At 52.4% G+C, this 12727-nt stretch overlaps 3 non-coding genes and 1 pseudogene across 3 annotated transcripts; 2 read left to right on the top strand and 2 right to left on the bottom strand.

The window, feature by feature from the left end:
- Window positions 1–1648: 1648 nt before the first annotated feature.
- Window positions 1649–1748, bottom strand: LOC147746712 (U6 spliceosomal RNA; annotated as a pseudogene).
- A 2381-nt stretch (window positions 1749–4129) lies between these two features.
- On the top strand, window positions 4130–4201 carry TRNAE-CUC (transfer RNA glutamic acid (anticodon CUC)). The gene has a single exon. It is a non-coding gene; the product is annotated as a tRNA-Glu (tRNA).
- Window positions 4202–8076: 3875 nt separating this feature from the next.
- TRNAV-AAC (transfer RNA valine (anticodon AAC)) lies at window positions 8077–8149 on the bottom strand. The gene has a single exon. It is a non-coding gene; the product is annotated as a tRNA-Val (tRNA).
- A 3762-nt stretch (window positions 8150–11911) lies between these two features.
- TRNAE-CUC (transfer RNA glutamic acid (anticodon CUC)) lies at window positions 11912–11983 on the top strand. Its single transcript has one exon. It is a non-coding gene; the product is annotated as a tRNA-Glu (tRNA).
- Window positions 11984–12727: the final 744 nt, after the last annotated feature.

Below are 12727 nucleotides of genomic sequence, written 5' to 3'. Positions count from 1 at the left end.
TCCGGGATCGGCCAGTAGGCCTGAACCGCCAGCTCGCAAAGGAGAGGGTACCAGGGGCGGCGGACCCAGCCGGGAACCACCAGAAGCACCCCGGCCCTGCCCAAGCGAATCCTGCAGAGGACCCGTGGTATCAGTAGGAACGGGGGAAAAGCGTACAGTAGACCGAAAGGGCAAGCGAATGACCGGGCATCCACCCGCCATACCCCCGGACCCGGGAGGAGAGAGTAGAACCTGGGCAGGAGGGACGAGTCCCCCTCCGCGAACAGATCCACCAGAGGCAGACCGAGTCGAGGCACCAGGCGCCGAAACACCACCAGGGTCAGGGCGAGACAAGGCAACGAAGGAAAGATCCGACTCAGTCGATCCGCCTCCACATAGTCGGACCCCGGGGGAAAGACAGCCCGAAGGGACAGGACCGACGACACCGCCCAAGAAAACAACCCCCGAGTTTGTAATCAAAGGGAGCGAACCTTGCACCCCCCCCTGAAGGCTGACACCGCTCCTCACCACCAGGTCGACTGACCCGACCAAGACCTGGGGACCCCGAAGCAAAGGAGCAAAAGACGGCAGGCCAATAGGACCGCCAGCAACTCCCGAAGCACGAGGAGCTGCGTGACTGTAGGAGATCCCAACGACCCCCAAACGACCCGGCGCCAAAGGACACCCCCCCCTGAACGAAGCAGAGGGGAGGACCGGGTCCAGGCACACGACCCCCGAAGGAGGACAAGCCCGAGACGGGAACCGAAGGGATCACCGCACATAGAGCAGGGAGCCGATGGAGGGGAGACACCGCCTGACGTGAAGCCTCACCCATGACAAAGACGAGGCCGAGATGCATCACACGTCCAGACAGGGAACACCAAGACCCCCTCCCGGCGAAGACGATCCACCAGGCGGGCCGGGAGAACAGTCCACACCCACGGGCCAGAAGGCAAGCCCAACGGAAGCAACCATGGACCTGGAAAAAACGTCAGTGTAGACAAGGGAAGGAGTAGGCACCCGCACCCGTCGAGAAGGCGGGACCCCGTGGAAAGACCGCACGACAAGCAAAACCGGACACCGGCCAGCAAGCCCGAAGAGCCCAAGAACCGTGACAGCCACGTCCCAAGACGGGACGTAACTGCGGCGACAGCCCCCCCCCCCAGGGAACCCCCCGGAGTGAGACGGCCGAAAGCCAGGATCTAGGGGCGAAAAAGGGAGCGGCAGCACCAGTACGAGACCGGGAATAGCCGAAACTCGGGCCCGGAAGCCAAACCTGAACGCACCTCGTGAAGACCGACACCCTGTAATCCGGGCGGAAATGGCCGAAGGACCCCACCCATGCAAGGGCGGGACGCCCTCACCCACAGGCGGATGAGGAGACCGAAGGTAGGCCGTGCCCAGGGGAGCGGGCCCCAAATGAAAGGACAGGAGACAGCCATAATAGGCCACCCGCAGAAAACTCTGACACCGCCGACAAGGATGCAGCCAGACCAGACGGCCGAGCCAGCCTCGCGGCCACCAGAGCGGGAAAGGTGACAAAACCCACCTCTACAACGCCCATCACAACGGACGCAGGCAGAGGAAGGGAGTCCGGAGACATGCGCAGAGAACGCACCCAGAGAAACCCCGGGAACAACCACCGCCGCCGGAGGAGGGAAAAGCAAGCCATACTATGGAACGAACCACGAATTAGCGTGTTAACCCAGCGCAGGGGCCATGCTAATCTTCTCTGCAGTGTACATTGATACAAGAACAGCGGACTACTCACCCGCAAGGGACTCAAGGCGCATGTACGAATGCCGCTGTGGAACCCATCCTGGCTTCCCCTGTGAGGCGCCCACTCCTGGACACCCCCCAAGGTGGAGGCCAGGCATCCTTAGCATTGTGGGGGCCGGCGTGGAGAATAAGCAAGCCATTGCCCAGAGACGCAGAATGGGACTCCATGATTGGAATAGGCACCGAGGCGAGAAATACCAGGTCTGTGGAATATATTGAACCCCAAGACCCGCCGAGGCAGGGAACTGAACCCAGGTCCCGGGCCAGACCACTGCACCAGGGCCCGCCGCTATTCACTGAGCCACACTTCTCCACTACTTTTCGTATATGTGCTGCCGAAGCGAGCACAGCAGGAAAAGGAAGGCCCCGCCGACGGCGACAGAAGAGGGACAAGGACTCCCGCCACCAAGAGGTGACCAGAAGGCACCGCGCCACAGAAAGAACACTCGGCCAACCTGACTGCACAGGGTGCGCCAAGTACCAACCACACAGTACAACTCCCCACCGGAGGAAACACGGGCCCCCAGGACGCTGGAACGGACCGTCAGAAGTGGGATCTGAACCCACGGTCGCCCGCCCAAACAGTGGCTGCAGTGCAAAGCATGACACCAAACAGCCGCGCCAGCAGGGGAACCCAGCCGTGCTGAGGCGGTCGGAAGAAAGAGAAAGTCCGGAGACGGGAAAAACCATCACCCACCGGGAGGCGACCCCCTGGACCCTAAGTGCGTCCAGCACAGCTCCGTGCCGCCAAGGGGAGGCACCCCGCGGCATGTAGCGACTTCCCGTCGGCTAGTTCCGTTCTGTGGGACTTCTAAGCCCAAGACCCGCCGAGGCGGGGAATCAAACCCAGGTCCCGGGCGAGACCTCGGCCTCCGGGGCTGCAGCCCAAACCATTGGACCACACACCACAACAGCCGTGGCCGACGAAGGCATACACAGGCCCAGGCGGAAACAAAACCCCGCCCACAAGAGGCGGGAGGCGCCCGGAGCCAACCCCAGCGCGGCAAGCAGCCGCGGACCCCAGGGAAGCTAAGAAAATCCCAAACGTAGGCGGCAGCGACCAGCGCCGCGCTACCGAGATCCAGGAGGGCAGGAGAGGCCGGACCCGGTCAGCGGAGCCGCCGAGGCCCCGCAGAAAAACAAGGTAGGACCGTGCCCACCCCCGCAGCCCCCAGACCGGCACGCGCACAACCCCGGCATGCAAGTACCGCCGTAGGAGCGCCGTGCACCACTGATGCGCCCCAAGCAAAGCCACAGGCATGTCCCTAGACAGAGAACCGGGACACCCGGAGACGTCCGTGACCACACAAATGCGAAGCCTGCCCACCCCGAGAGATGCCAAGTAAACGCGCTCGTACTAAAAAGCCTCTGCCCTTCAGACAGTTTGTTCGCTTTAAGTGTCTGCTCGTGGTTAGGACAAGAGAAGCATGTCTGCTCTCATGCCTTGCCTATGCGGCAGGCAGGGGCGGGCAGTGCACCAACAGGGCGATCCCACGCAACTGCGTTTTGGAAGCAACCGGAGCCCCAGCACATGGGAGAACCTCCAGCGCCGGACCCGAAGCCCCCAAACGGGCAAGGACCCTTCAGTAACGACCGGGGGAGACACGGGAATGTACTAACACCCTACACCCCCGGCCGCCCCCCCCGTAAACCCTTGGTACGCTATAGCAGCACCTAACCGGACCCACAGGACCGGGGGAAGGAAGAGGGGGGGGGGATATTTAGTCATAAGGCACCAGGGACCGCTAAAGCAGGATCCTCAACCCTAAAACCCATGGGCCAGCTCACGCCGGCCCATCTTACCTGTACAGCGCCTCTGGAGAGAATCGCGCAGAACAAAAAAAACAGGCTGTTGGTTGGGCCGGCCCGCCTCTTATAGAGGTCAGGTGGGACTGGTCGGCCATGTTGGGAGGGGGTGGGAGGCTTTTTTTACTTTGGAGGGTTCTGTCGTGGAGCTGAAGCTCACTATGTAAGTCATGTGGCGAGGAAGACTAACGAGGAGGTAATGAGTTAACTCTCTGCACAGCTGAGGTCTCTGTTCACGGCTAAGAGCTCTCACTGAGCGCAGGTCAGTGAACGCTGCGCAGCCGAGCACTGTTAAGGGCTCTCAGTGAAGGGAGATCCTAGACCTTTCCCCGTCACCCCGACCTCGGCCTCTCTTAAGTGTGTCTTTGTTTTGTTAGTTTCCTTACGTTGTAGTCTGCAAAACAGTTTTTATTTCTTCTCTATGGGGCTTTCCTGTGTTTTGGGTTTTCTGTAAAAGCATTGATAGGATGAATGTGAATATAAATAGCGCCTCCATCCAACATTCGCACACTCACACCTGCACCTTTGTAGTCATGACAGGCTGCAACGAGGTGGTGCACAGCGCTCCCTGGTGGTCTAGTGGTTAGGATTCGGCGCTCTCACCGCCGCGGCCCGGGTTCGATTCCCGGTCAGGGAAGTAGCATTTCTTTTACTCTTTATTTCAAAAATGTTCGATTGATTGTGTTTTTGGTGGGTTTTTAAAATAGAATGTCATGCTTACTTACACTGATTCCTTAATGATGGGGCCAATATTCGAGGCATGGTTCAAGTTTTATACATCTTAGTGATATAGTGGATATTATTACTCTGTTAATGTCTGTTGCCGCCCCCCTCCCCCACTGATGGGTCATTGGAAGCCCTGGGCACTGACCTTAAGAGGTTAAACTAAAACAATACCCAAACTACAGAAATACATCCAAAATATATAGAAATTAAGGAATATTTTTGATAACCCACAATCATAAATCGTAATTCTAATGAGAAGGTTGCAGTTTTTCAACGGGGGCTTTTATTTTTCAGAGATAAAACCTTAGACTCAGCTCTCGCATCTCTGGGGCTGGTGAGGATGGCGGTGAATGGGAGCACTAGAGCAGTGTCCACAGGTGACTGCAGAGGGCGCTGCACCCCTTGTCCTGTGCCAGTGTGCTTAAACAGGGGTCCTGTTAGTTCTGTTCTGTCACGGTGCAGAAAGTTTGCACAGTTGAGCAGTGGCGTCACTAGGGTTGGTGTCACCCGGTGCGGGTAACTCATGGTACATTGCTCACGCCACCCTCACGGGAGAAGCGCTCAAGCCTCTAGCCCACATTGTGCACAGAATGGCGAGGAAACCCCACCGTCGAAGGATTCAAACACTCAGTAAAAGCGACTCCGGCATCACCCCTCCCTCCTTTTCATGGAAGGGACCGTGGCTTGCGTGACTCGGCCGCCCAAAAATCCTCCCACCCAGAGGGTCACCAATGTCCGACACCCAGGGGAGGAATCCAAGCACACACTCCCTGGGAAATGGAATAACACGACCCCCTTTTATCTCCACGCAGAAAAGTGAGCCCAAGGTTGCAGGGCTCAGCCGTCAGTATGCCTCCCACCCCTGAAAGGAGCACATAACACCCTACGACACCTTCCCCTTGGATACCAGCCCTCCTCTCATCCCTTCGCGCGGACACAGCGACACCCCTAAAGGGTCTCTCCTCCCCAAGGATGGTTCACAGTCGAAAACTAGAGTGGATCTCCTACTCCAGATACCCAAGGAGCCTCGTTTCCACCTTGCACAGATATACTGTTAGTTTAACCGGCTTCCCCTCCCTTGTTACCTCGAGGGAGACTCTCTCATCGGCTCCCCCACAGAGGACTGTCACCCTCCCTCCCAACAGCAGAACAGACAGTCTTTGCAAGAGAGGGGGCGGGCACCCATAAGTCAGTATCAGATTGGACAAGCAAACACCTCGAGCACAGCAGTCCAGCCCCTTGGGCGCCTGCCCCCCCACGTAGGAGGCGTATTAGACCCTCAGAACTGGGCCGTTTAATTATCAGGACGTGCTGCACTCGCGGTACTTTTAACTGTAGAACTGTATTTAACAGTGACAAACTCAGTTCTCTCCAGCAGTACCGCTGACTCTATTCTTTCAAATGCACATTGAAATACGGCTCCGTTTCACACAAAAAACATATTCTGTGCATTGAAGCCCTTTAAGCACTCGAGTGAAAGTTGCTGTGAAAAGTCGGGAGATTGAGACCAATGCTACCGCGTACTGTATCAAAACTATTTGTCAATTGGAAATAAACTTAGCAACTTTAAAATAAAGCAGTGTTCTTTGAAGCAGTTCATACGCTTCTAAAGGGGATGCTTCCACCGACTCTGAGCACCCATCTACCGAAAACACCCGCCGTGAGGCTGCAGAGCTGTGTTACAACATTGGTGTCACCCCATGTAACGGTGTCACCCGGTGCGGGCCGCACCCCCCGCACCCCCCTAGTGACGCCACTGCAGTTGAGCCAGGGCACCTTTTAAATCCATCTGGGTCAGGAGTCTCCGGGTCTGTGTTTTCTCTGAGCGGATTCCCACACACTGTACATGGATTTACTTCGATGATGTCATCGTTGCGTCACTTTTAAGTGTTTCAACTACTAGCAATATCGTCAATATGCACATTTCTGGTTGTGAGACTTGAACCCCTCCTGCCTGTGTGCGCTCTCAGAATGGGAGCCGGTTTATGAAAACAGACTGGGGGCGCCTGGAACTCTTACAGCGAGAGTCCAGGCGCTGGCTTCAGTGTGCAATGTTTGTTTAGGGATGTTGAAATCCCACATGGACCAAGACTAGTAAGTGCACCTGAGATAACATGAACACATGACTAATATTCACATAATCAAGTATATTGGTAGCGGCCAGAAGCTCCATGAAGCCCGGATAGCTCAGTCGGTAGAGCATCAGACTTTTAATCTGAGGGTCAAGTCCCTATTCGGGCGATTTAATTTTTTTCATTGTTATTCCGCATATTTAAAATGAAGACTATTCTTTTTTTTTTTTGCTTTTTACTTTACTCTTTTTGTCGATCGCTCTAACTTTTCCTCTGTTGTCATCGGGTTTCTTAAACTCCACCAGTTATAGAAGTTTTCACTTACATTTTAGAATCAGACACTGCTTTCAGCCCACGTGGGCAGCCGTGACGTCCAACATTCCGCATTTAATACATTTATGGACTCAGTGATTGAAAACGAACTCCAGAGCCCTCTGATCACAAGCCCTCATATTACAAGGCCCTTGCGCCACTTTTGCGTCATTTCTAACATGGGAAAAGTGACGCAAAAGTGGCGCAAGAGGCTTGTAAATAACCCCCCTAGTTTGTACCAAACCACCCGTCCTGGCGGTGCTGCAAGGGGACTGTGTCGAGCTTTGCTACCAGTTTATATTTGTATTATCCTTACAACCAGTGACTGGACAGCTTGTTTGTAACAATGTATCAAGTAGGTTTCCACAAGTGGGGAGTATTATTTTCCATATTTTTAAAGGGATGTCAACTCTGACCCCACTTTTTATTTCCTGATTTTTGTATTTTTTGCCACAACTTGTATTTTTGTGAGACAGATGGTGATGAATTAATTGAGAGGAAAACAATGGAAACGTGTAATATGCTGAAAGCGAACTTGGAGCCAGCAGGTAAAAAGTGATGTGACGTCACAGATATGATATTTACCACCAAGGCCAAATTTGTTTAAAAAACATGCAACGGACCACTCTCCCTCTCTTACCCAGTGCCAAGGTCTCTCACCCCCTAACTCTCTCAACACGGTGCCTGTGCCTCCCACCCTCACTCTCTCTTAACTCACACCCAGTGCCTGAGTCTGTCACTCTCTGTTAACTCACTCCCAGTGTCCGAGTCTCCAGGGTCCCTCTCTTGTGCTCACTCCCAGTGTCCGAGTCTCCAGGGTCCCTCTCTTGTGCTCACTCCCAGTGTCTGAGTCTCCAGGGTCCCTCTCTTAACTCACTCCCAGTGCCTTTGCCTCCCACCCTCACTCTCTCTTAACTCACTCCCAGTGCCTGAGTCTGTCACTCTCTGTTAACTCACTCCCAGTGTCCGAGTCTCCAGGGTCCCTCTCTTGTGCTCACTCCCAGTGCCTGAGTCTCCAGGGTCCCTCTCTTGTGCTCACTCCCAGTGCCTGAGTCTCCAGGGTCCCTCTCTTGTGCTCACTCCCAGTGACAGTCTCCAGGGTCCCTCTCTTGCGCTCTCTTGTGCTTTATGATTCTGTGTTCAGAGTCTGGATATTTCGAGCCTGTGTTTGTGTAAACATTGGTGTCTGCCTGTGTCAGTGCCTGCAGCGTGTGCAGTGCCTGTGAGTGATGGATGGAAGCAGCTGTCCTGCTGTCTGTCTGTAAATGGACAGAAAGAGTCCTCGGAGCTGAATGTATGAACAGATTGGAAATAAATAAGATGTGAAAGGTGGTGCAGTCCTAGACCGAATTAAAAGAATAAAATAATTAACTGTTGTGACCTAATGTTTTAAAAGGAAAAGTGTTTCCGCCCGGTCTCGAACCGGGGACCTTTCGCGTGTTAGGCGAACGTGATAACCACTACACTACGGAAACCCATGGGATGCGCACGTGGCTCCTTTAAATCCAATGGGCAGAGAGCACCGGAAGCAGCTGAATAACAGCAGTGGTATGGAAGCTTTTCTAAAGTTCTCTCACTGAACGCATAGAACACACACGTGCACACATAGGATGTCTCTCACTCAATGCATAGTACTCAATGCTGCACAAGCATCGCCTCTCACTGAATGCACAGTACTCAATGCTGCACAAGCATCGCCTCTCACTGAATGCACAGTACTCAATGCTGCACAAGCATCGCCTCTCACTGAATGCACAGTACTCAATGCTGCACAAGCATCGCCTCTCACTGAATGCACAGTACTCAATGCTGCACAAGCATCGCCTCTCACTGAATGCACAGTACTCAATGCTGCACAAGCATCGCCTCTCACTGAATGCATGAACTCAAGGCTGCACAAGCATCGTGTCTTACTGAATGCACAGTACTCAATGCTGCACAAGCATCGCATCTCACTGAATGCACAGTACTCAATGCTGCGCAAGCATCGCCTCTCACTGAATGCACAGTACTCAATGCTGCACAAGCATCGCCTCTCACTGAATGCACAGTACTCAATGCTGCACAAGCATCCCCTCTCACTGAATGCACAGTACTCAATGCTGCACAAGCATCGCCTCTCACTGAATGCACAGTACTCAATGCTGCGCAAGCATCGCCTCTCACTGAATGCACAGTACTCAATGCTGCACAAGCATCGCCTCTCACTGAATGCATGAACTCAAGGCTGCACAAGCATCGTGTCTTACTGAATGCACAGTACTCAATGCTGCACAAGCATCGCATCTCACTGAATGCACAGTACTCAATGCTGCGCAAGCATCGCCTCTCACTGAATGCACAGTACTCAATGCTGCACAAGCATCGCCTCTCACTGAATGCACAGTACTCAATGCTGCACAAGCATCGCCTCTCACTGAATGCATGAACTCAAGGCTGCACAAGCATCGTGTCTTACTGAATGCACAGTACTCAAGGCTGCACAGCATCGCCTCTCACTGAATGCACAGTACTCAATGCTGCCCAAGCATCGTCTCTCACTGAATGCACAGTACTCAAGGCTGCACAAGCATCGTCTCTCACTGAATGCACAGTACTCAAGGCTGCACAGCATCGCCTCTCACTGAATGCACAGTACTCAATGCTGCACAAGCATCGTCTCTCACTGAATGCACAGTACTCAAGGCTGCACAAGCATCGCCTCTCACTGAATGCACAGTACTCAATGCTGCACAAGCATCGCCTCTCACTGAATGCACAGTACTCAATGCTGGACAAGCATCGCCTCTCACTGAATGCACAGTACTCAATGCTGCAGAAGCATCGCCTCTCACTGAATGCATGAACTCAAGGCTGCACAAGCATCGTGTCTTACTGAATGCACAGTACTCAAGGCTGCACAAGCACGGCGTCTCACTGAATGCACAGTACTCAATGCTGCACAAGCATCGCCTCTCACTGAATGCACAGTACTCAATGCTGCACAAGCATCGCCTCTCACTGAATGCATAGTACTCAATGCTGCACAAGCATCGCCTCTCACTGAATGCATGAACTCAAGGCTGCACAAGCATTGTGTCTTACTGAATGCACAGTACTCAAGGCTGCACAGCATCACCTCTCACTGAATGCACAGTACTCAATGCTGCACAAGCATCGTCTCTCACTGAATGCACAGTACTCAAGGCTGCACAAGCATCGTCTCTCACTGAATGCACAGTACTCAATGCTGCACAAGCATCGCCTCTCACTGAATGCACAGTACTCAATGCTGCACAAGCATCGCCTCTCACTGAATGCACAGTACTCAATGCTGCACAAGCATCATCTCTCACTGAATGCACAGTACTCAATGCTGCACAAGCATCGCCTCTCACTGAATGCACAGCATCGCCTCTCACTGAATGCACAGCACTCAATGCTGCACAAGCATCGTGTCTCACTGAATGCACAGTACTCAAGGCTGCACAAGCATCGTCTCTCACTGAATGCACAGTACTCAATGCTGCACAAGCAACGCCTCTCACTGAATGCACAGTACTCAATGCTGCACAAGCATCGCCTCTCACTGAATGCACAGTATTCAATGCTGCACAAGCATCGCCTCTCACTGAATGCATAGTACTCAATGCTGCACAAGCATCACCTCTCACTGAATGAACAGTACTCAATGCTGCACAAGCATCGCCTCTCACTGAATGCACAGTACTCAATGCTGCACAAGCATCGCCTCTCACTGAATGCACAGTACTCAATGCTGCACAAGCATCACCTCTCACTAAATGCACAGTACTCAATGCTGCACACACATCGCCTCTCACTGAATGCATGAACTCAAGGCTGCACGAGCATTGTCTTTCACTGAATGCACAGCACTCAATGCTGCACAAGCATCGTGTCTCACTGAATGCACAGTACTCAAGGCTGCACAAGCATCGTCTCTCACTGAATGCACAGTACTCAATGCTGCACAAGCAACGCCTCTCACTGAATGCACAGTACTCAATGCTGCACAAGCATCGCCTCTCACTGAATGCACAGTATTCAATGCTGCACAAGCATCGCCTCTCACTGAATGCATAGTACTCAATGCTGCACAAGCATCACCTCTCACTGAATGCACAGTACTCAATGCTGCACAAGCATCACCTCTCACTGAATGCACAGTACTCAATGCTGCACAAGCATCGCCTCTCACTGAATGCACAGTACTCAATGCTGCACAAGCATCACCTCTCACTAAATGCACAGTACTCAATGCTGCACACACATCGCCTCTCACTGAATGCATGAACTCAAGGCTGCACGAGCATTGTCTTTCACTGAATGCACAGTACTCAATGCTGCACAAGCATCGCCTCTCACTGAATGCATAGTACTCAATGCTGCACAATCATCGTATCTCACACTGAATGCATAGCACTGTCGCCTGCAGTAAGAGATCTCTCACTCAATGCACATTTCACTGATCGCTTCATGGTAAGCAGACTCTCACTGACTGCATGTCACTGAAAACATCAGAGCACGTGAGCTCTCACTGGATGCTCATGCCTGAACCCTGCGCAGCTGAAATATCCGCCAGTGAATATGTGCGAGGGAAACCTGCAGAGCTATGGCCTCTCTCACTGAATCCAGGTCACTGACCCTGCACAGGTCAGTGTACCTTATCACATCTAATAGGAATCTCACTGAACACCAGTGACCGATGCACAGATAAGAACTCCCTGCACACGTGTAGCTCTCACTGAATACAGATCACTGAACTCTGCTCAGTCGAGGTCTCTGTTCAAAGCTAAGAGCTCTCCCTGAGTGCAGGTCACTTAACGTTGCACAGCTGAGGTCTCTCTGCACAACTAAGAGCTCTCACTGAATGTTGATGAGTTAACTCTCTGCACAGCTGAGGTCTCTGTTCACGGCTAAGAGCTCTCACTGAGCGCAGGTCACTGTGCGCAGCCGAGCACTGTTAAGGGCTCTCAGTGAAGGGAGATCCTAGACCTTTCCCCGTCACCCCGACCTCGCCCTCTCTTAAGTGTGTCTTTGTTTTGTTAGTTTCCTTACGTTGTAGTCTGCAAAACAGTTTTTATTTCTTCTCTATGGTGCTTTCCTGTGTTTTGGGTTTTCTGTAAAAGCATTGATAGGATGAATGTGAATATAAATAGCGCCTCCATCCAACATTCGCACACTCACACCTGCACCTTTGTAGTCATGACAGGCTGCAACGAGATGGTGCACAGCGCTCCCTGGTGGTCTAGTGGTTAGGATTCGGCGCTCTCACCGCCGCGGCCCGGGTTCGATTCCCGGTCAGGGAAGTAGCATTTCTTTTACTCTTTATTTCAAAAATGTTCGATTGATTGTGTTTTTGGTGGGTTTTTAAAATAGAATGTCATGCTTACTTACACTGATTCCTTAATGATGGGGCCAATATTCGAGGCATGGTTCAAGTTTTATACATCTTAGTGACATAGTGGATATTATTACTCTGTTAATGTCTGTTGCCGCCCCCCTCCCCCACTGATGGGTCATTGGAAGCCCTGGGCACTGACCTTAAGAGGTTAAACTAAAACAATACCCAAACTACAGAAATACATCCAAAATATATAGAAATTAAGGAATATTTTTGATAACCCACAATCATAAATCGTAATTCTAATGAGAAGGTTGCAGTTTTTCAACGGGGGCTTTTATTTTTCAGAGATAAAACCTTAGACTCAGCTCTCGCATCTCTGGGGCTGATGAGGATGGCGGTGAATCGGAGCACTACAGCAGTGTCCACAGGTGACTGCAGAGGGGGGCTGCACCCCTTGTCCTGTGCCAGTGTGCTGTAAACAGGTGTGTTTGCCAGAGAGGGGTCCTGTTAGTTCTGTTAATCTGTCACGGTGCAGAAAGGTTGCACAGTTGAGCCATGACACCTTTATAAATCCATCTGGGTCAGGAGTCTCCGGGTCTGTGTTTTCTCTGAGCGGATTCCCACACACTGTACATGAATTTACTTCGATGATGTCATCGTTGCGTCACTTTTAAGTGTTTCAACTACTAGCAATATCTTCAATAAG

This window comes from Lissotriton vulgaris, chromosome 1_1 (assembly GCF_964263255.1).
Source record: "Lissotriton vulgaris chromosome 1_1, aLisVul1.2, whole genome shotgun sequence".
NCBI classification, from domain to species: domain Eukaryota; kingdom Metazoa; phylum Chordata; class Amphibia; order Caudata; family Salamandridae; genus Lissotriton; species Lissotriton vulgaris.
This window is presented reverse-complemented; position numbering and strand designations above follow the sequence as displayed.